Genomic DNA, 19,636 nt, shown 5'->3' with positions numbered 1-19,636 from the left:
TCAACACTCCCACCAGCCACATGACTGACTTAGAGCAATCTATTTATTCTCCCTGGGCCTCCTTTCCTCACCTGTCAAATGCAGATCTTAAAGCCTGCTCTCACTACTTCAGGGGCTCCCTGTGAAATCCCATATGTTAATGCCCAGGGCTGTAGAAGGGCCAGCACTGTCACAGATCTCTTCCAGCACTGAGCCCTTGCAGGTAAGATGGGTGGAAAGCCAGGCCTGCTGCTCAGCCCTGTCCATTCGCTTCACCTTGCCCTTGGAGGGTTTCCTCCTGGGTTGCCAGCCTAGCATCTCTTCCCTTCAGGGCTGACCAGCAAATAAGCAGTGACTGCCTCTCCCCCTTGGAGCAGGAGCAAGACAATAGCACCCGGAAGGCCTCTCACTTCTCATCTCTCCTAGAGAGATAAGGACTTCCCCTCCCAAGTCCCTGGCGGGTAGAGAAGCTCAGAGCTGTTGGATTTATTTGGGGCTTTTACTTTTTTGTTTTGGCCAATTTGGAAAGAAAGAGGCAATGACCTCCTCTTTAAAAAAAACAAAACTCGGCAGGAAGTGTGCTGGGCCTGAGTGGCAGGGACTAAGGGTGTAATTACAGGTTTTTGTTCAGCATTTTCGTGTAATTAAATCCAAAGGAAAGTGAGCCTGGCCCGGGCTTCTTGGAGGCAGGGCAGACCAGAGCTGTATGTGTGATGGGGCGGGAGGAAAGGCAGGAGGTGAGGAATGGATTTGCTTTTTAACTGAGAAGAAGAGGGTTTCTTGCCTTTATTAATATTTTTTACATTTCTTTCCCAAAAGGTGGCCGATCATTCATCTTTTATTCGGTGCCACTGCGGCTCTCCTTGGTGACATTCCGCAGCCATGCGCAGCCTTCTAGGCACTGATTTCCTTTTACCGCCGACTTCCTCTCCCCCTCCCCACTTTTACATATTGCCGCTTTCTGCCTGGTTGCCCACACAATAAACCCACTGCAGAATCCACAGCCAGCCTTTTTGCCTCCGGAGTTTCGATCCCAGCGACCCCCCCACCCCCACCCCCACCCCAGGCGCCGCGAAAGAGTCTCTCCTTTTGTTTTGAACCGCCTCTGGCTTTCCCTGGTCGGCTTTTCCATACTTGCTACCACCATGGACCCTTCCAGTCCTCCCCGCCGCTGCCTCGGTTTCCCTACGCCCGCAATCAGGATCTGTGCACGCGCAACCCTAGGGTGTACCCCTGCGCATTGGAGAAGGGTCCCAAGACGCTGGACGCTCCTCTCCCGGCTCCTCCCCTTCCCAGGCCCCGGTGGCTCTGACGTTCCCTGGACGTCCTGAGCTGGCAGCAAGAAAGGATCCACTGTCTGTCCACATTCTTAAGGGCAGGAAACCTGACCTACCCCCAAACCACGCGACCAGAGAAGGGACACTCATATTTTAGGGGAGGGCGGGCCTCTGCTAGGGTTAACCGGGGCTGCCCTCACAGTCGTCCCCTCTTCCCCTCTTCTTCTACCCCCACCCCTGGCCCGCAGATCACCCGCCTCAGCCCCCTTCACCTACTCTTCCCAAGAACAGATTGTTTATCAGGACGGGCAGCCAAGAAACCTACTCCTGTTTCTGGTCTCTGCCAGAGATTAATCACACTTGGGAACGGCACAAAACTTGACTGTGTTGGGGCGCGGGGGTGGGGGGGTGGGGATTAGTTAAAAGGAAAGACCGATAAATTTGACATTTGACAAGCTGACCAAATCGGGGCTACTGCTACCTCTCCCCTCCTTTATTTTAGTAAGTCAGCGCAAAGGACCGAATTACATTTCATTCCCATTCCCTCGATTCCACCCCCATAGTCCCCTTCCTTCTCTAAGTCCCCCTCCTTCTCCAGGTCTTCCTGTTTGATGCTTTAATAGTACTGACTGGCTTTTAATTCTGATTAACATTCTCAGCTGGTTGTGTGTGTGTGTGTGTGTGTGTGTGTGTGTGTGTGGTGTGTTTGGGGCCTGGCAAGACACACTCACAAACTGGACTGCCTGACAAATCCCCTCTTTTCATCCTTCTCTTTGAAATGACATCAAGATGGACTGGGGGGCTGGGGGCTGAAGAGAGAAGGCATGGAAAAAAGGGAGGGAGGGGGAAGTAATTTATGTGCTTTTCTAAGGCAGCTAGTAAAATTCCTAAGGGAGAACAAATGCCAAAATTGACTGTCTTGGTGTGTTTTAGACCCAATCATCAGGGTGAATTGTGTCAGGGCTATGCCCTGGACTTTGGGCCTGGAAGCCCGGGGGTAGACACACAAAACATCCCTGTGGCTGGGAGGTGCCCTTTCTGAAGGAGGCAGGGGATGGGAATTTGCTCTCAACAGATTCCTCTCTATCAGGATTTTTATCTAATTCATTGCAAGATAGATTTTTTTTTTAAAAAAATGGCACTGATAAAGAAAAGCCATGGATAGAAAACTCCCCATAAAACATGACCCCCAAAGGGAAGGTGCAAAACCCATTTGATCCAAGATATAGATATCTCCACCCTGGATTTTTTTTCCCCTTTGCTTTACAACTCTGCAGACATCAGGTTAGCAAAAGGTAATAAATAGTCCTTGCACAGCAGGGTCTGGACTAGTGAAAACAGTTTACTGAAATTAATGGGCCTCGCTTGAACCAAAACCTCCACTTTGGAATTAATGCCAGACATAGTTTTCCTGAACTCTATCCAACCGCCTAAGCGGCAGACAATTTTCGTTCTATTTGTGCTGGAAAATAAAGCCCAAGCCCTTGATCTCAGTGTAGATTTTCATTAAAAAAAAAAAAAAAATCAGCACAGTGAACACTATGCCAATTTCCACTTTCTGCCAGTAGAAGCCCTTGTGCTCTGGGCTGTGCATGACGGTCAGAAGTTATCTGGTAAACTTTCCATTGAAAACCATCTCTGAACTCCCTCCCTATCGGTGGCCTCAGAGTTTTCATCATGACGTCTGAGAGATCCAAGGAAAGTTCCAGAAACAGCTCAGCTCTCAATAACAACCCTCTTCCCCACAGCTCGCAGAAAAGCTGGAGATGAACAACATTTTGCATTTGCCTGCAGAACTTACCATTCCCAACCCTACATGCAGCTCAAAAACCATCCAGCCAAAACCCACCTCCCCACCCTCCGCCCCTCCCCACCCAGGGCTCAGGGTATCTTGGTTCTGAAGCTGCTTTGATTTTTATTTATTCATGTATTTTAAGGCCGAAAGGCACACATACCACAGGCGTTCCCACCCAGTGGTTATGGGGTTAGGGCAGGTACAGGGGACCCAGCTTGCCTGTCAGTCTCTGATTGCCTCCTATCCCCCCACCCCCATTATTACGAAAAGCCCGATGGTGGGCGGCCAGCGTTCTGGTTTTCATTGTACAGTCTGCACTGGTGACACAGGACATGTGGAAAATTTTGGGAGCACTGCGGTGAATGGCGTGGAGGGGGAGCTGAGCAGGGGGAGGGAGGGGAGGGAAGGGAGCGAGTTACTTTTTAGCTTCCGCTAAGTACTTGGCAGCTTGCCAGGCCCGGAGGATTCTGGGAAGCGAAAACCTCCCCAGTATAAACTGCCAGCTTTAAGCAGCCCTGACAGTTCTGCTCCTTCCAAACTTGGCAGCCGTTCAAAGTGCTCTTTCATTTGAAATGCTGGAAGCCTGCCATGTGCAATGCAGATTTGCCGTGCCTGTGCGCAGAAGGAACTGATAAATGCCGTTGCAGTTGCCATGGGGACAGGAGGCTATCAGAATGGCCTTGTGATCCGCAGCCTCTCAGCGCGGCAGGCTCTCGCTCCCTGCCTCCCGCCCCTCCTCCCTCTCGTCAGTGAGATGGTGAAATAAATGTTCTGGAAAAAGGTTAACCCTCCCCTCCCTGGTCCCCAGGCCGAGAGGAGGTTAACCCCTAAGCGCGTCCCTGGCGCTAAGTGCTAGCCAGGAGCCCAGACCTGAACCCCGTCCTCGGTCGATCACCGGCCCCCTCCCTCCGCCCCCCCCGCCCCCCCCAGCCCCCCCCAGCCCCCCCCAGCCCCCCCCAGCCCTTCTTCCTGCTCCCTGGAGGCTGTCACAAAGCTGTGTTTTTAATAGAGCTTTTCAGCAAGCCCAAGTGTAAGTCTTTGAGTCATCAAAACCCGGATGTAAACACAGCAGCCCTACATTCTGCACAGTTTGCGTGTATTTTATCTTTTTAATAATATTTAGCTGGCAACTTAAAACTGCAAGCCTGCCAGATATTTTAGCCAGCCACTTACATCATACAGCATCCATCTTAGAAGAGAGTGGCTGCCTGTCCTTTCCTGTTCCTTCCTCCCCACCCTGAGACTGCAGGAAACCTGGGTCTTTCCGAAACCATCTTATTGCAACACAGGAAACCAACCGAGTCCCTTGGAACCACGGGCTTTAGAATGACAATGACATCACCTTGGGCAACCACGACAGAGGGTACGGGTACGTTCCTGTGGGAGACAAGACAGTGGGTGAGCCAAGGTGAAACAGATCTGTCATTTACACCTTGATTTCAGGTGACTGTGAGCTGCTCACTAGCTGCATGACTGCAGCACCACCCCACCACCACCACAATGTGGTATAAGCTGCCATTTGAAACACAGTCTGATTCAGTGTACGGAAACAAAATAGCACGTTCAGATTTGGGATATTTTCAGGTCTGTAATGCCAGCTCTCAGGGTGGCCCATTTAATGGGGGAAAAAATGAAATACTTCACTCCAGCCAAGGCCTATGGAGACCAAAGAGGTTTAGTGATTTGTTTACATTGGGGGTAGAAAAGGTGAGACCTATTCCTTCTTCTCTCACTCTTTCCTAAAGGTTTCCTGAACCTAAACCTTTGTTAACATCCCAGGAAGGGAATGTATTTTTCCTGTGGCTTTCAATATTTTCTGCTAAATATATTTCAGTGCACTATTTACCTAGGGTTTCAGCTTTCAGACCTTTATGTACTTTTAACACCTTGAGGCTGTTCCATTGAAAAATGGTGTATGTTAATTAAAGAGGACTTTATGTGCGGGGAGGTAAGGCGCTGGAGCCTTCTGTTTGGGTCTGTCTGAATAATGAGGGTTTCAAGTTGAGGTACAAGTCACAGGCCTGTTTGGCTTGTGAAGCCTTTTGACAAAGGGGACCCTCCACGGCTCACACAAATCCTTGAATACCACGGAATGGGAAACCAAAGGAGGTATTTCTACCAAGTGCAGGGCTAATGCAGAGCCTGGACAGGAGGAAGACTGACATGGCCCCCCCTCCCTTCCTGGGGCTTAGCTGCAATTTCTTTGAACCTGCCTCTCTCTGGGTGCCTGCTCATGATTGTCATGGCAATCATGGTCAAGGCGATGTACTCTGTCTCGCTGGAATTTCCTGATTCCAAAGTAGCCCCTTCCAAATAAATAAATTAATCAACAAAAGCCATCTGCTTCACCTTGCTGGCAGACACAGAGCTGAAGGTTAGTGTTAAAACACGATTTTTAGGAGGAGTTGGCCCTGGAGACATTTCGAGATGGGGTTCGACTTGGAATTAAACTGGAGTTGGAAGCAGATCAGGTGATTTAGAAAGTGCACCACCCCCCCTCACACACACCTTCCCCAGACAGCACAGGCAGCTGGGTTTTGGCTCTCCGCAGCTGCTAAGCTTTGGCAAGCCAAAAGCATATTTCGTGGTGGTGATTCCTTTCCCAGGTTGACGGACATGTTTCTGTACTGAGCTCAACCATGTTTCCTGACTGTGCGTGAATCAGAGGCTGTATTTTTAACCCAGGGCTTCTGGTCACAGTTTTAAACTGGAAGAACAGAGCAGAGCAGATCATGATGCGCCCCTATCATCATCAGGGTCCAGAGATAAAGAATCTGTCCTAAGTGCTCGCCACCTTTAGCTCAGATGAATTCTTTTATGTCCTAACCCTGCCTGCAGCAGCAACTGCTCCCCAAAGCAACACATGCCCAGGTTCACGTTTCAGATGTTACCCTTCCTCTCTGTGTCCTGTGACGCTTGCTTATTTGTCAGCAGCAGCGAGAAAGACTTGCAAAAGCCATTTGGGGTCCTTGAGTGCCTTCCCAGAGGAGTGGAGCCCCAGGGTTCTAAACTGCCTTGTCCTCTCGCTGCTCTGCCCTGCTACGGCAGGGGCATTGCAGAGGGGAGTCCATGATGTGGCCCTTCTACAACAGTGCCTGAAGGGCCGGCTTCCCAGAAATCCATGGATTAGGAAGGCCTGTCCTGGGCCAGTTCAGGAGCGGCAGGGAACAATTCCCTTTTGTTTTGTTGTCTAGCATGTGACCAGAATGCTGCCAGCTAATTTTAACCCCACCAAAGTACTGTTGAGAAAAAAAAAAAAAAAAAACTATCTTGCATCTGGAGAGAGAAACGCTGTGGGCTGGATAAAAGCTTTTTCGGCCTGTGTTCCTTCCTGTTTCAGTTTCCAAACTTACATTATCGGTAACCTGAAAAAATGATGAGTTTCACCAAATTCCTGGATGTTGTGCAAGAGGACAATGAGTCTATTTCAGGCGCTGTGAGTGTGTCTGGCGCAGCCCCTGGAAGGCATTGTTTTCAGCAGGAGAACATTTTGGGGTTTCCTGGTGCTTTCCTTCTAGGGTCCAGAAGCCCCAAGGAGTACTCTGGCAGGGGGGAGGCACTCTCCAAGGCAAAGGCTACCATGTGGGCTGCGCTAGGAAAAGACCTGTATAGGAAGTGGGTGGTGAGGCCATTGGGGTGGGGGAGGGAGGCAGCAGTGGCCCTGGAGGAATTCGTTTTGTTTTGTTTTTTTTCTTTTTGGAACCAGTGATTGAACCCAGGGGCGCTTAACCATTGACCCACATGCCAGCCCTTTTTATGTTTTATGTTGAGATAGAGTCTTGCTAAGCTGTTTAGGGCCTTACTAAATTGCTGAGGCTGGCTTTGAACTTGCAATCCTCCTGCCTCCCGTCTCCAGAGCTGCTGGGATTATAGGCTTTTGCCTCGGGGCCTGGCCCTGGAGGCATTCGAAGGTGAGCTGCTGTCGAGTTGGAAGTGGGAGAATAGGAGCTGGAAGAAGTGAGGAGGCAGGTGCTTTCCCTACAGCTGGTGGCCTGCTGGGACACAGGCCACCGCTTCTCCATATCTGCTTTCAGCACCAGGAATTGATGGAGGATTTCATGGAATTCCTCATGCCCCCAGATACTGGATCTCAAAGCATGCCTATGGCAGTTAATTGTTGCTGGCTGGCTATGCCAGGGAAAAGGCAGAGAAGCTCAAGGGCCAAGATAAGACAGCAACCCAGATCTAGGCAGCCATTGCCGGCTGCTTAAAGCCAGGTAGTGAGGTGGACTGTCATTAACCTGATCATCCACAATACAGTCCCAGGAGGTAACGCTGATGCTCCCACATCCCAGGGACCTCCACCAGGAGAACTTGGTGGCAATTGTGCTGACAACTGCTGAGAGCTTCAGCTGTCTAAAAAGCCATTTGCTCAGCCCTGCCCAGAGTCTGTGCATTTAAAGGACTGCTAGTTAGTCTCATCCCAGGTCCCTTCAATCTGAATTCTCAGGCAAAGTCACCATCCTTGGAAGGACAGGGAAACCTCTAGGAGACTGTCACCCCTCTTCTGCCTCTAACCAGCTACTATAACCTGCCAGTCGGAGTCAAGATCCATTGGCAAATTGCTAACTTAAAGTTGTTTCCCCTGTTGTTCCAAAGCTTAGTTTTGAGCAAAGTGTTGTGCCATCATTAAAAACACAGAGCCTGTGCTGCAGTTATGGTTCAATGGTAGAGCCCTTCTCTAGCACATGTGAGACATTGGGTTTGAACTCAGCACCACATAAAAAAATAAATAGGTATTGTGTCCATCTACAACTCAAAATATTATTTTAAAAAAGAGCACTTATAAGCAGATGAACATGTTTTTGAAACTTCACAAATATGTTTGAGCCAGGCATGGTGGCCCATGCCTGTAATCCCAGTGGCTCAGGAGGCTGAGGCAGGAGGATCATGAGTTCAAGGCTAGCTTCAACTACTTAGCAAGGTCCTAAGCAACTTAGCGAGACCCTGTCTCTAAATAAAAAATTAAAAGGGCTGGAGATGTGGTTCGATGATTAAATGTCCCTAGGTTCAATCCCTGGTACAAAAACAAAAAAAAAACAAACAAATTAAAAAAAACCCAAATATGTTTGAATTTCATTTCTTGTGTTTCACAGTAGGGGGCTTTAGTCTGGTCAGCACTTGTGTCTGTAAGACCTCTTAACGTGCATTTTCTGTACATGATTAGCTGTCTATTCTGCCATGGAATTGTAAGGGACACCCTAAGTCTGAGCCTCAGGCTTCTCTGTTTACGGGTCTTAGCCAGCCTTCAGCTGTCACTAGAACACATTCTTCATTTACCTTTCCAGCCAGGATTCCTGAACGTTTCCTAATAGCTCCACAGCTGGAATGCAGCTGTTTGGGGTGGAGCAAACAGGACTCCTTATAGGTCAGAGGGTGAGGGAGGGCAGGGAATGGGGGAAGATTGGGAAAGTCCTTCTTTCTGGAGCCAGAGCTCAGGAATGCATTGGGGCCTCTGGTGTAAAACTTTGCAGATGGGGGGAGGAAGGGTAAGTTTTTGACCTCTGGGTAAATTAAAAAAAAAAAATCGCTTTGGAGAAGCTAGCAACTCTGAAATTGCCTTTCAAGAAAACAGCACAAATGTTTAAATTGACCTGGAAAACCCTTCCTTTTTCCTCTCCCTACAATCCAAGTCTGTTCCCTTGAACATTCATCAACAAAACACTTGCCGGAGCTTCACTCTTCCCTCACCTCCCTCTCCTCTCCTCTTCTCTTCTCTTCTCTTCTCTTCTCTTCTCTTCTCTTCTCTTCTCTTCTCTTCTCTTCTCTTCTCTTCTCTTCTCTTCTCTCTCCTCTCTCTCTCTCTCTCTCTCTCTGATTATTATTGTTATCATTGGTTTGGGGAGACTTTTGGAAGCTTTCCCAGGCTGCAGCTATAGAACATTTCCAGGAAAATGTGTAAGGATTCGTCTGTGTTCTGGGTTCTCTGGAGGGGTGGAGGGGGCTGGACATGTTTTCCAGAGGCTGAGAGCAGGGGCAGCCAGGTCTTACGCAAGAATCGAGCCAAGCCCAAAGGGCAGACAGCGCCACCGCCGCCGGAAAGATCTGTGAGCATCCAAAAGTGCTGAAACAAAGGTGTGGCTTAGCTGGCCAGCCTGTTCCAACCCCTTTATTGTCAAAGTGATATTAGTCTGTGAACTAAAACCCCCATCTCCTGTCTCCAGGAGATCTGCTGAGAACAGCTGGGTGCCAGGGCTGGAACGTTGCTTTCCTTTCTGATTAGCAGCACTTGCAATTTGCCTGCCCAACACTCCCAGATCGGGCTGGAGAAGTGTAGGGAGTCTGAAAGGGCCTAGCAGGCAGGGCCAGGCCCAGCCCAGGAACCAAATGAGATGGATAAAAAGCATCTTGGGCTGTCCATCCCCAGCCCCTTCTAGTGCAAATGCATCTGGGCCCCCAGACACCCACAAAGCCTCATGCATGCATATGTGGGAGACATCTGTACCCCAAACCAGAAAGCTTTAGGAGGTGTGTATGCACGAGGACTGAGGACAATAAGGACCCTTTGGGGCTGATAGACAGCTCCTGCCTCCTGAAAATACACTCTATTCAGCCTGGTTCAAGGGCAAAGAATGCAGAGACAGTTCCATAACCCCTACTCCCCAGGGCAGAGCTGCCTGCCACTCTCCAATAGGAGGGCAGCTTCTTCCTGTTCCAGCCAGAGGCTCAGAAGGAGGAAACAGAGACTCCCAGATCTAGAGGACAAAGCTCTGTGTTCCTGGTTAGTTTAAAGACTTAACCAATAACACTGTTGCAGTTCCTGCAGAAAAATCTCTCCACTTCCCATTCAGGGACAGTCTGACTCTGGAAAGCACCCCCCCCACAAACCCCCACCACACACAGCAGATTGGAAAGGTACTTAATAGCCCAGACTTAGGAATATTAATAGCAACAGTGATGGGCTGGGGATGTGGCTCAAGCGGTAGCGCGCTCGCCTGGCATGCGTGCGGCCCGGGTTCGATCCTCAGCACCACATACCAACAAAGATGTTGTGTCCGCCAATAACTAATAAATAAATAAATATTAAAAAAAAAAATAGCAACAGTGACAAGTACCACTAACACTCATGGAGCACCTCTTAGGTACTGGGCATAGTGCTAAGTGTTTAATACATTATCTCACCTGATCACGTAGTAAAGTGGGTTCAGTATTATCCCCACTTTATAGATTAAGAAATGGAAACTCAGAGAGGTTAAGTCATTTGTCTCAGGATACATAGCTGGCAAGTGGTAGCTAAAGTTTGAATTCAGCAAGATATCTTACGTCCTTATCAAACAGACCTGGGTTCGGATTCTGATTTTTGAGACTGGGTGACCTGTACCAAGTTTTTGCACCTTCAAGTATCCTCAGCTGTCGTCACATATTCAAAACATTGAATACTGGCAATTTCACATAATGTAACTTAAAGTTGTTTTTTTTTTTGTTGTTGTTGTTCTTGTTTTGTTTTTTAATACTATATACGGGGTACTAGGAAAGCTCTGCCATTTATCTACACCTTCAGTCCTATTTTAATTTTTATGTTGAGACAGGGTCTTTCTAAATTGCCAAGGCTGACCTCCAACTGGCGATCCTCCTGCCTGAGCCTCCCAAGTAGCTGGGATTGGATGCTAGTTTTCAGTAGCAATCTCTGGAGTCATTTTTCAGTGTGGACATATTAATTGCTTTACTTGTCATCTTCATGGGTCTTTGCAAGCTCTTAGAAGGTCCCACAGGTCCCTGGAGAGGTGTGTTGGCTCCAAGTACATTGGGACATGGTGCTGGTGCCGTGGCCAGCACCTCATGGTCTCTGTGACTTCTCTGAACTCATGCCGGACTCCATGGGAGTAGAGTCCCCACATTCGCATCTAAGCCAACAACTCCCCTTTTCTATGACCCCTTGCTGGCGTTCACTTGAGTTTATTAGGATATTTCCGGTTTTCAAAGTCATCCAGATACAATCCCTTTACTTCCCTGCTCACAAATTTCCCAGAGGCTCTACAGGATTGCAACAAACTCCATAGTTGAAAACACAAATCTAGAAAATTGCCTCCAATTTCTCTTTCTGCCTTTTCCTCCTCCTTAATTACTTTCTGACCGCATTAATTCTTCTTTGTCCCTTGAACCCAATATACTTTCTTTTTTTTTTTTAAAGAGAGAGTGAGAGGAGAGAGAGAGAGAGAGAGAGAGAGAGAGAGAGAGAGAGAGAGAGGGAAAGAATTTTTAATATTTATTTTCTAGTTCTCGGCGGACACAACATCTTTGTTGGTATGTGGTGCTGAGGATCGAACCCGGGCCACACGCATGCCAGGCGAGCGCGCTACCGCCTGAGCCACATCCCCAGCCCTTGAACCCAATATACTTTCAAGCCCCATGCCTCGGGAAGGCTCTTTTTCTCTGTCTGCAAAGAATGTTTTCCCTCCCTTCTTATTTGGACAAACTTCTATGCATCCTTCAAAACCCAGCTGTTTTAACCTTTCCCATGAAACGGGTCTTGAGCATTTCCCAGCTGTATGTTTTAGGGGGAGACTGCATATATCACAACTCCATTGTTTGGGACTCACTGAAGTTCAAGGCCAGGATTATCATTTTATACCCAAAGTCACTGAGAAGACCCTCAATACGATGCCAGTCAAATAAATGTATCTGAAGGTAAATTTTTATTATGTAATTTTGTTGTCAGTAAAGTGATATGTGAATGGACATATACATTTTATATATCCTTCTCTGTCCCAGCAAGAATTTGGAACATCTTATTCACAAGTAGATATGGAATAGTGCTTGGTACACCCTGTAATAGAAAGAGCCTGGGCTTTGAAATCAACTAGCTCTGGGTTCACATTCTAACTTGGCCCCTTATTGTGTCTTTAAATTATGACCTCATTACCCTTAGCATTAGTTTCCCCATCTGTAAAATGGAGATAATAATAGATAACAATAATTACTCATGCGGCAGGCATTGTTGACTGCAATCTAATATCATTTCTGCTTTCTTCCTTGTGCCCTGGATCCCCTCTACCCCACCCACACCCCCCAGGAATTCATTCCTTTACCGACATGCCTTGGGAGGAAAACCTAATTAGTCCAAACTCATCTTATATTTCATTCAAAAGGGAGGGGGCTGTTCCAGGAAATATTTCCTTGATCTTAAAACTTAAGAAGAGGGCTTAGATGATAACTCAGTGGTAGAGCAATTGCCTAGCATGGGTGAGGCCCTGGATTGGATCCCCAGAACTGAGTGGAAAAATATAGGAACAATTTTTGTTCTGCCATTGGATGCTATATCTGAACTGATGGCTGGGGCCACAGCAGCTGTCTTGCTGTGATTGAGGCAGCTACTTGGAGAACCCAGCCAACATTGAAAAGAAGAAAGAATGGGAAGAAACATGAAACGAACCTTAGTCCTGTGTCACACACAGTTCAGCAGCTGGATGCTGCCTGCCCTGTAGCCACCCACCTCTGGACTCTTTCCCCGGATCATCCTTGTTCAATGGTGGACTCCTGTCACAATTCAGTAGAACCAAGATTGCTGGGACTTGCTGCCCAAAGTGTCTCCACAGGTTTGTTGCGATGAGGGAATGAAATACAGTCCATAGAATACCCACCAGTGCCTGGCACACAGTAGGTTCATAAAGATCAGACTTTCCTGCTGAGATATGGTGAGGTGGATGCACTGGTGGCCATGGAGAGTGACCGAAGAACACGAGTAACAAAGGGTAGTTGGAGCAGCTCCGAGGATGTGGATGCTGAATGGGGGACAGGGATGACCATGACAATGAAATTCAAACATGATGTTAGGGAGCGCCCGATGGAACTTCTGGGGCTGTAACAATGGTCTTCCTGTGCCTCCTGCTACCCTGGTCGGAGTGTCTCATGGCCGCACAGGCTTGCCTCATTGTGGCCGGCCACACTTGTGCAATCGGGGTGGTCCCTGAGGCCCTGGGGCGTGGAAGGCCTGGTCCAGGATGAAGGCTGGAGTGTGATTTGTAGCCCCTGGAGGAGCCAGGGTTTGGAAGCGGAACTCACATACCCAGAGGATGTGAAGACCGAGCTGGGACTCACAATAGGACACAAAGACCATCCCCCTCCAAGGGCGCCGGGCAGCCCACAGACCTCTGCAGCCTCCGGGCCCCTGGGCCGGCAGCCCGCCTGGCTTTTTGCTGGCTGACCAGGCCACAAATTTTTTGCTCCATGCCAACTCCACAGCCCTTCTGAATCTCATTCCAAGAGAGCTCAGCCTCACCCGTGTCTGCCAGACTCAAGCCTGCCCAGCCTGTGGGCGGCCCTGGCAGCAGGGTTTGGGCAAGGACATTGTGGCATCTGCAGTACCATGTGGGACAGGCAGTGGCTCACTGCAGCAGCAAGCCAGGTGGACACCTGGAGGAGGTGGGCATTAGAGGTTGTGGACAGGGGCGGTCAAGGCCGCCTTTCCAAAAGTCGGCTTCACCATTTTGTGGGGAGGGGCACTTGAGATTGAACCCACAGCTGCTCTACCACTGCGCTACATCCCCAGACCTTTGTATTTTATTATGAGACAGAGCCTTGCAAAGTTGCCTAGACTGGCCTCAAATGTGATCCTCCTGCCTCAACCTCACACATTGCTAGGATTACCTGTGCATCATCCTGCCCTGCTCACCTTCTCCTAAAAAAGGCTCCTTTGCCCGGCTAAGGTCAGAGTGGATCAACGTCAAGCTACTGACGCTAGATTCTGCCCACCAAGTATTAATTGACAGGGGCTTGGATGGGTGGGGAGAAAGAAGGAGAAAGACAGGATGATTGACAGCTCTTTATACAAGAAGTTATATTCCTGTTAGCTGTTAAGGGAGTGAGAGAGATTCTAAGAGCAAGCTCAGAATTAAAAGGACCCTCAAAATGGGTGAGTTGTTTTTTTTTTTTTCCCAACCAGGGATTGAACTCCGAGGCACTTAACCACTGAGTCACATCCCCAAGCCCTTTTTAAAAATATTTTATTTAGAAACAGGGTCTCATAGAGTTGCTTAAGGCCTCACTAAGTTGCTGAGGCTGGCTTTGAACTCAAGATCCTCTTGCCCGAGCCTCTGGAATTACAGGCGTGCACCCCCTCACTGGGCTCAAAATGGTTTTTAAACTTCTCTCTGAACCTCCTCTCCACTGCCCAAGTGTTTAAGAAAGAGAATGAGAGGGTGTAGCAAGCGCTGACAGGCCACAGAGCTGACCAAGCCCTGTCCATACTGCACTGAGGCAGACACCTTTTATAGAATCTGAAAAACCCTGGTCTAGACCAGAGGGGAAACTGAGGCCCAGGGAGGTAAAGAGACTTCCCCGAGTAGCATTGCTAGTTGGTGACCCAGCCAGATTCAAATGCATCTTGTCCAGTCCCCAATGCATTGCCTGGACCTTCTACTGGAGAGCTGACGTGAGTTCAGGAAGAGAACACATGGCCTAGGCTAATTAAAGAGCCAGGGGCTCCAACCGCAGGGAGGGAAAGGCTCTGAGAAGAGAGGCCTGGGTAGGATTTGCCCTGGAGCATGGCAGGGGTGTGGTGGGAACTGGAGGGTGGGCAGGAGGCAGTTCCAGGCCCTAGAGAACACGATCTGCTGAGGCCTGAAGAAAGACTGGCCTTCTAGAGAGCCCAGTTCCAGCCCTGGATCTGCCAGCACAGCTCGGTGACCTTAGGCGAGTGACCTCCTCTCTCTGAGCTTCTTTGCATGTAAAATGGCAGCAGAGGTAGGCAAGCTGGCACCACAGTGACACGCAGTGAAGCCTTTCCTACCCCCTCTGGGTTGGCCCGGGACACTCCCCCAAGTGTGTGCCAGCTGGCTGGAACTGACACCAGGAAGAAGTGCCCCTGGGAGCCCCATGGGCACAGCAAGGAGCTGGCAGGCCTGCTCAAGGTGCCTGCCCAGAGCCTGGGGAACAGTGACAAACCGTGAGGGGCAATCACCAGGGCAGAACTGGGGCAAGAGCCATTTCCCTTCTGAGAAGGGTTCCTTCCACTCCAGCCCTCCCCGGAAGTCCAGGCCCCTCCCTGCCAAGACCCCTGCCCAGGCCCACTCCCTGGGAGAAGAAAGGCTGGGGGTGACAGTCCCTTGACAGCCCCAGGCCTCAGTATTCTCACTTGAAAAATGGGTAAAAATAGTAGGATAGTAATCTCACTTGGAAAACTGATAGTATGGGTACTTCCGATGATTCATGAGATAATGGGTGTCAGGTGCTTAGCATGGTGCTTGGGGTTGCTCAGTAAATCTTAGGTCCCACACACCCAGAGGGCCGCCTGCCGGGGAAGGCTGCACAATTTGAAGCTTCCTGACATTAAACAGGCTGGTTCAAGTGGGGCCCTTTCTGTCTCACACGCCACTCCATCAGGAGGGGAGGCTGATGAAGAACCCTCTAGAAAACAATGTGTGTGCGCCCCCTGCTGGCCGGGAGCAAAGGTCCCGCATGTCGACTAGGAGGCTGGGCTGATATCCACAGAGCACCCATTAGGTTTTGGAAGGGATTCGACATGAATGGCAGGTACACTTAGTTTGTGGGGTCAGCTAGTTTAGGAGTCAGTCAGGCTTGGTTTAATCCAAGAGTTCATCAATGTCCTTTGAACGTGGATTTATTTATTTATTCAATGGGTATGATTCTGGGTAGGGATATAGCAGGGAACACAGGTGGCATCTTGGATTTGTAGTGACCTTGAACAGGGTACATAATCCCTTTGAGATTCAGGTTTCTCATTCTGTAACATGGAAATATTCTCTACCCCTCCCTGAAAAACCAGGCTGTAGAGACCCTGGAAGTAGATCTTAAGATCACTTAGAGTTGAAAGTCACTATCAATAATTATGGCTTCTCAAGGAGAACCTCTCTCTTGTGCCCCTGGATGTCATCACTTGGCCACGTCATGCCAGTCTCCTCCAGTCCTCCCATCTCCCAGGTACTCGGCAGATGACAGGCCCATGCCTTTCTGCTCCAGGGCAGTGACAGAGGCCTAACCTCATGACAGGCCACGGGAGTAGACATGAGAAGATCACGCAGACAAGAAGAGCTCCTCGGATGGTCCCAGGTGGCCCTCTGCAAGGGTGCACACTGCACATTCCAGTGGACCTGTGCACATTGCTCCTCGACTTGAGGCCTGGGTAGTCTCGCGATGTTAGCCTCGTGGGAACCACTTGTCTTCCTGGATCTCTGGATCCTCCTCACTGCACAGAGCTCTGGGGCTTGCAGAGGAGAGGGAATGTGTTCTCTTTCTTTTTCTGGGGATTGAACCCGGGGCACTTTACCACTAAGCTACATCCCTAGCCCTTCTTTTATTTTTTATTTTGGGACAAGGTGTTGCTAAGTTGCCCAAGCTGGCCTCAAGCTTGCGATCCTCCTGCCCCCATCTCCCGAGTCTCTGGGGATGACATGTGTGTGCCAGGCTCCAGTTTATTTTTTGCAGATGTCGGTAGTGTCATCTCACTCCCTGTGTGTATGGATTTTTGTATTCATTCATGCAACAAAGCTTTGTTGAGCTATTGCCAGATACCAGGGCCACAGACACAAATTTCTGCCCCACTGGAGCGTATGTTCTAGTGTGTGTTCCAGGGAAAGTGCAGGACAGAAAAATAACCAAGCAAGTAACAAAATCATGATGTTTGATTGTAATCTCTGCTATGGATAAAGCAAAGCAGAAAGGGGGGTCTAGGTGCCCCATGACAAAGAGTATAGGTTTTAAATGGACTGTCACGTAAGGTCGCACTAAGAAGGTGGCATATAAATAAAGATGGAAGGAGGTAAGAGAGGGAGCCATGTAGCCATTTCTAGAGGAGGGTTCTAGTCCAAAGACCCTGGTCAGAGATGCTGTCCAGGCGAGAATGCCAGAGAGGGATGGGGATTGTGGTGGGAGAGGGGAAGGGCCTGTGTGCATGGGGAACATGGGTGTCCACAGAGTGGGTGGAAGCCCTGCAGGTTTTGAGCAGATGGTGGCATTGCCCATCTAGCATTTGAGCATGTGCACTCCGCATCTGGCAAGAAAAGGGTCTCAGGATATGATAGGGGTTCATACGAGGGGATGGTGGCTGGGACCTAAGCGATGGTGGAACAGTTGTGCCAATCATAGTACTCCCCTCAAATGCACGGTGTGGGGGTAGGCTATGGGAAGCACTTAGCACACTGCTTGGACTTGATCAAGAGGAGCTAATACAGTGTGACCAAGTGTCTCTCAAAGCTCTACCACTGAGCTACATCTCCAGCCCTTTTATTTTATTCATTTATTTATTTAATTTGTTCCACTTAGTTATACATAGCAGCAGAATGCATCAACTCATTGTACACAAATGGAGCACAACATTTCAATTCTCTGGTTGTACACGGTGTCTTTTTTTTTTTTTTTTTTTTCAGACAGTCTCATTAAATTTTCCCAGGTTGGCCCCAAACGTGCAATCCTCTCACCTCAGCTTCCCCAGTAGCTGGGATTACAGGTGTGCACCGTCACGCCCAGCTCCAGCCCTTTTCTGGATGATACAACACTATAGAGTGAAAGCTGATGGGAGAGACCTATCCAGGAGACCACAGAACTAGAAACCACAGACAAGGGCTCACATTCATGTTCATCTGCCTCAGAAGCCACTGTCCTTAACCAGAGTATTTCCATGGTGTCGAGCCAATTACCCAAGAACCTGGGACAATGTGATCTGAATGGCCATCCCAGAGGCAGGGCAGAGCACAGGTGTGAGAATCTTTGCCACCCTGGCTGATCATCACGAGTCCTTGGCATGAGCACAAGCAGGGTGCCAGGCTAGCGCACAGGGTCATTGGGTGTTTGATCTTATTTAACCCCCAGTCTGCAGGTCAGAAACCCAAGGCTTGACAAGATTTTCGAACTCACCTGTGACAATCAAATTTGAGATGAGAATCCAAGTGTTTCAGTTTTCTCTTACTGCATAATAGTTGACTTCAAACATCAGTGGCTTCAAACAGCCACTTATTATGTCTCGTGATTTTGAGTTAGGAGTCTGGGCAGGGCTCAGCTGGGGGACTCTTCTGCTCCACGTGGCATTAGCTAGGGTTACTCACTCGGCTGCGTTCAGCTGGCAGTTGGAGTGGGGGAAATGCCTAGAAGGCTTCATTTACAGGACTAGCACTCCAGTGCCCCTCTGCATGGCCGCTCCAGGGTGACAGCCTGGTGTCTGCAGGGTAGACAGTGTTCTAACATGGCAGCTGGCTTCCAAGGGAGTAAAAGCAGAAGCTGCCAGGCTTGGGGCTAGACCTGGGTTTTGGCACAGTGTCACCTGCACCAATTCTACGAGCCAAAGCAAGTCAGGGGTTCAGTCCAGATTTAGCTGGAGGGGAAATGGGTTTGCCTCTTGAAGGGTGGAACCTCACATGCATACCTGAATGGAAGGAGATGCTTATTCCCCACGTGGGGACCAACTAACTACCCAGGCCCCCTCACTGCCAGCCTTTTTCACATGCCCTTGAACTAATTCCAGGAAGTTCTTATTTCTTTTTTTTTTTTTTTAAAGAGAGAGTGAGAGAGGAGAGAGGGAGAGAGAGAGAGAGAGAGAATTTTTAATATTTATTTTTTAGTTCTCGGTGGACACAACATCTTTGTTGGTATGTGGTGCTGAGGATCGAACCCGGGCCGCACGCATGCCAGGTGAGCGTGCTACCGCTTGAGCCACATCCCCAGCCCGGAAGTTCTTATTTCTGAGACTTGTTGATGGCTGCTAGGTCCCTGCCACAAAGCACATGTCGGTGTTTTGTCTTGACTGGTTCTCCCTCCCTGCCCCCCACCCAGTGACTCCCAATGCTCTGGGTCTGACTTCACGGTGGCTTCATAAATACTTTTCTTGTCCCCTTGAGGGCAAACACTGCTTTTTTTCTACTTCCTAAGGCCCACCACTTGAGTGAACCTAAGCAGATCTTAGTCTCAGGAAATCTATAGGAACGTAACATAGAACTTGAATTTGCAGGCACTCAAGCCTGGGGGTCTCGTCCACATCGTCAGCTCCTCAAGACTCAGTCTGTGTCCACTTCCTTCCGTCTGCTTTGCAGACTCAGCACCTGCATGGGTCTGTCCTGGAAGAGGAGCTGTGGAAACATGATTTTCTGGCAACACAGTCTAGAAGCACAGGGGCCTTGGACAATGGAAGAGTGTTACTTCTGTAGGACCAGGGGCAGCGGCAGCAGCTAAGAAGTGATTTAGGAATGCAGACTTCCATCCCACCTCCCGAACCAGAACTTATATTTTAACAAATGCCCAAGTGATTTATATGCATGTCAAAAGTATGAGACAACTAAAGTTAGGGGCTCCTGAAATAAAGAGAACAGGAACAAGTTGGAAGGACAGATGCCAGTTGATCCCACCTGATATGTGTGCTTGGAAAAAAAAAAATCCTGATGCTCAGCATGTAGCCCAGATCAATCAAACCCAAATCTCTAGGGGCCTCACCCAGGCATTAGAATTTTCTAAAAGATCCTAGGTGATTTCATTGTGTGGCCAGGGTTGAGAACCTCTGGATGAAGGTAGTTATTACTTTATTTATTTATTTATTTATTTATTTATTTATTTATTTATTTATCTATTTATCTATTTATCTATTTATTTATTTATTTTTTTACTTTTGGCACTGGGAATCAAACCCAGGGGCACTTTGTCA

The sequence above is a fragment of the Urocitellus parryii genome, chromosome 6 (genome assembly GCF_045843805.1).
Source record: "Urocitellus parryii isolate mUroPar1 chromosome 6, mUroPar1.hap1, whole genome shotgun sequence".
Taxonomy (NCBI): Eukaryota; Metazoa; Chordata; class Mammalia; order Rodentia; family Sciuridae; genus Urocitellus; species Urocitellus parryii.
Note: the sequence above shows the minus strand (reverse complement) of the source record.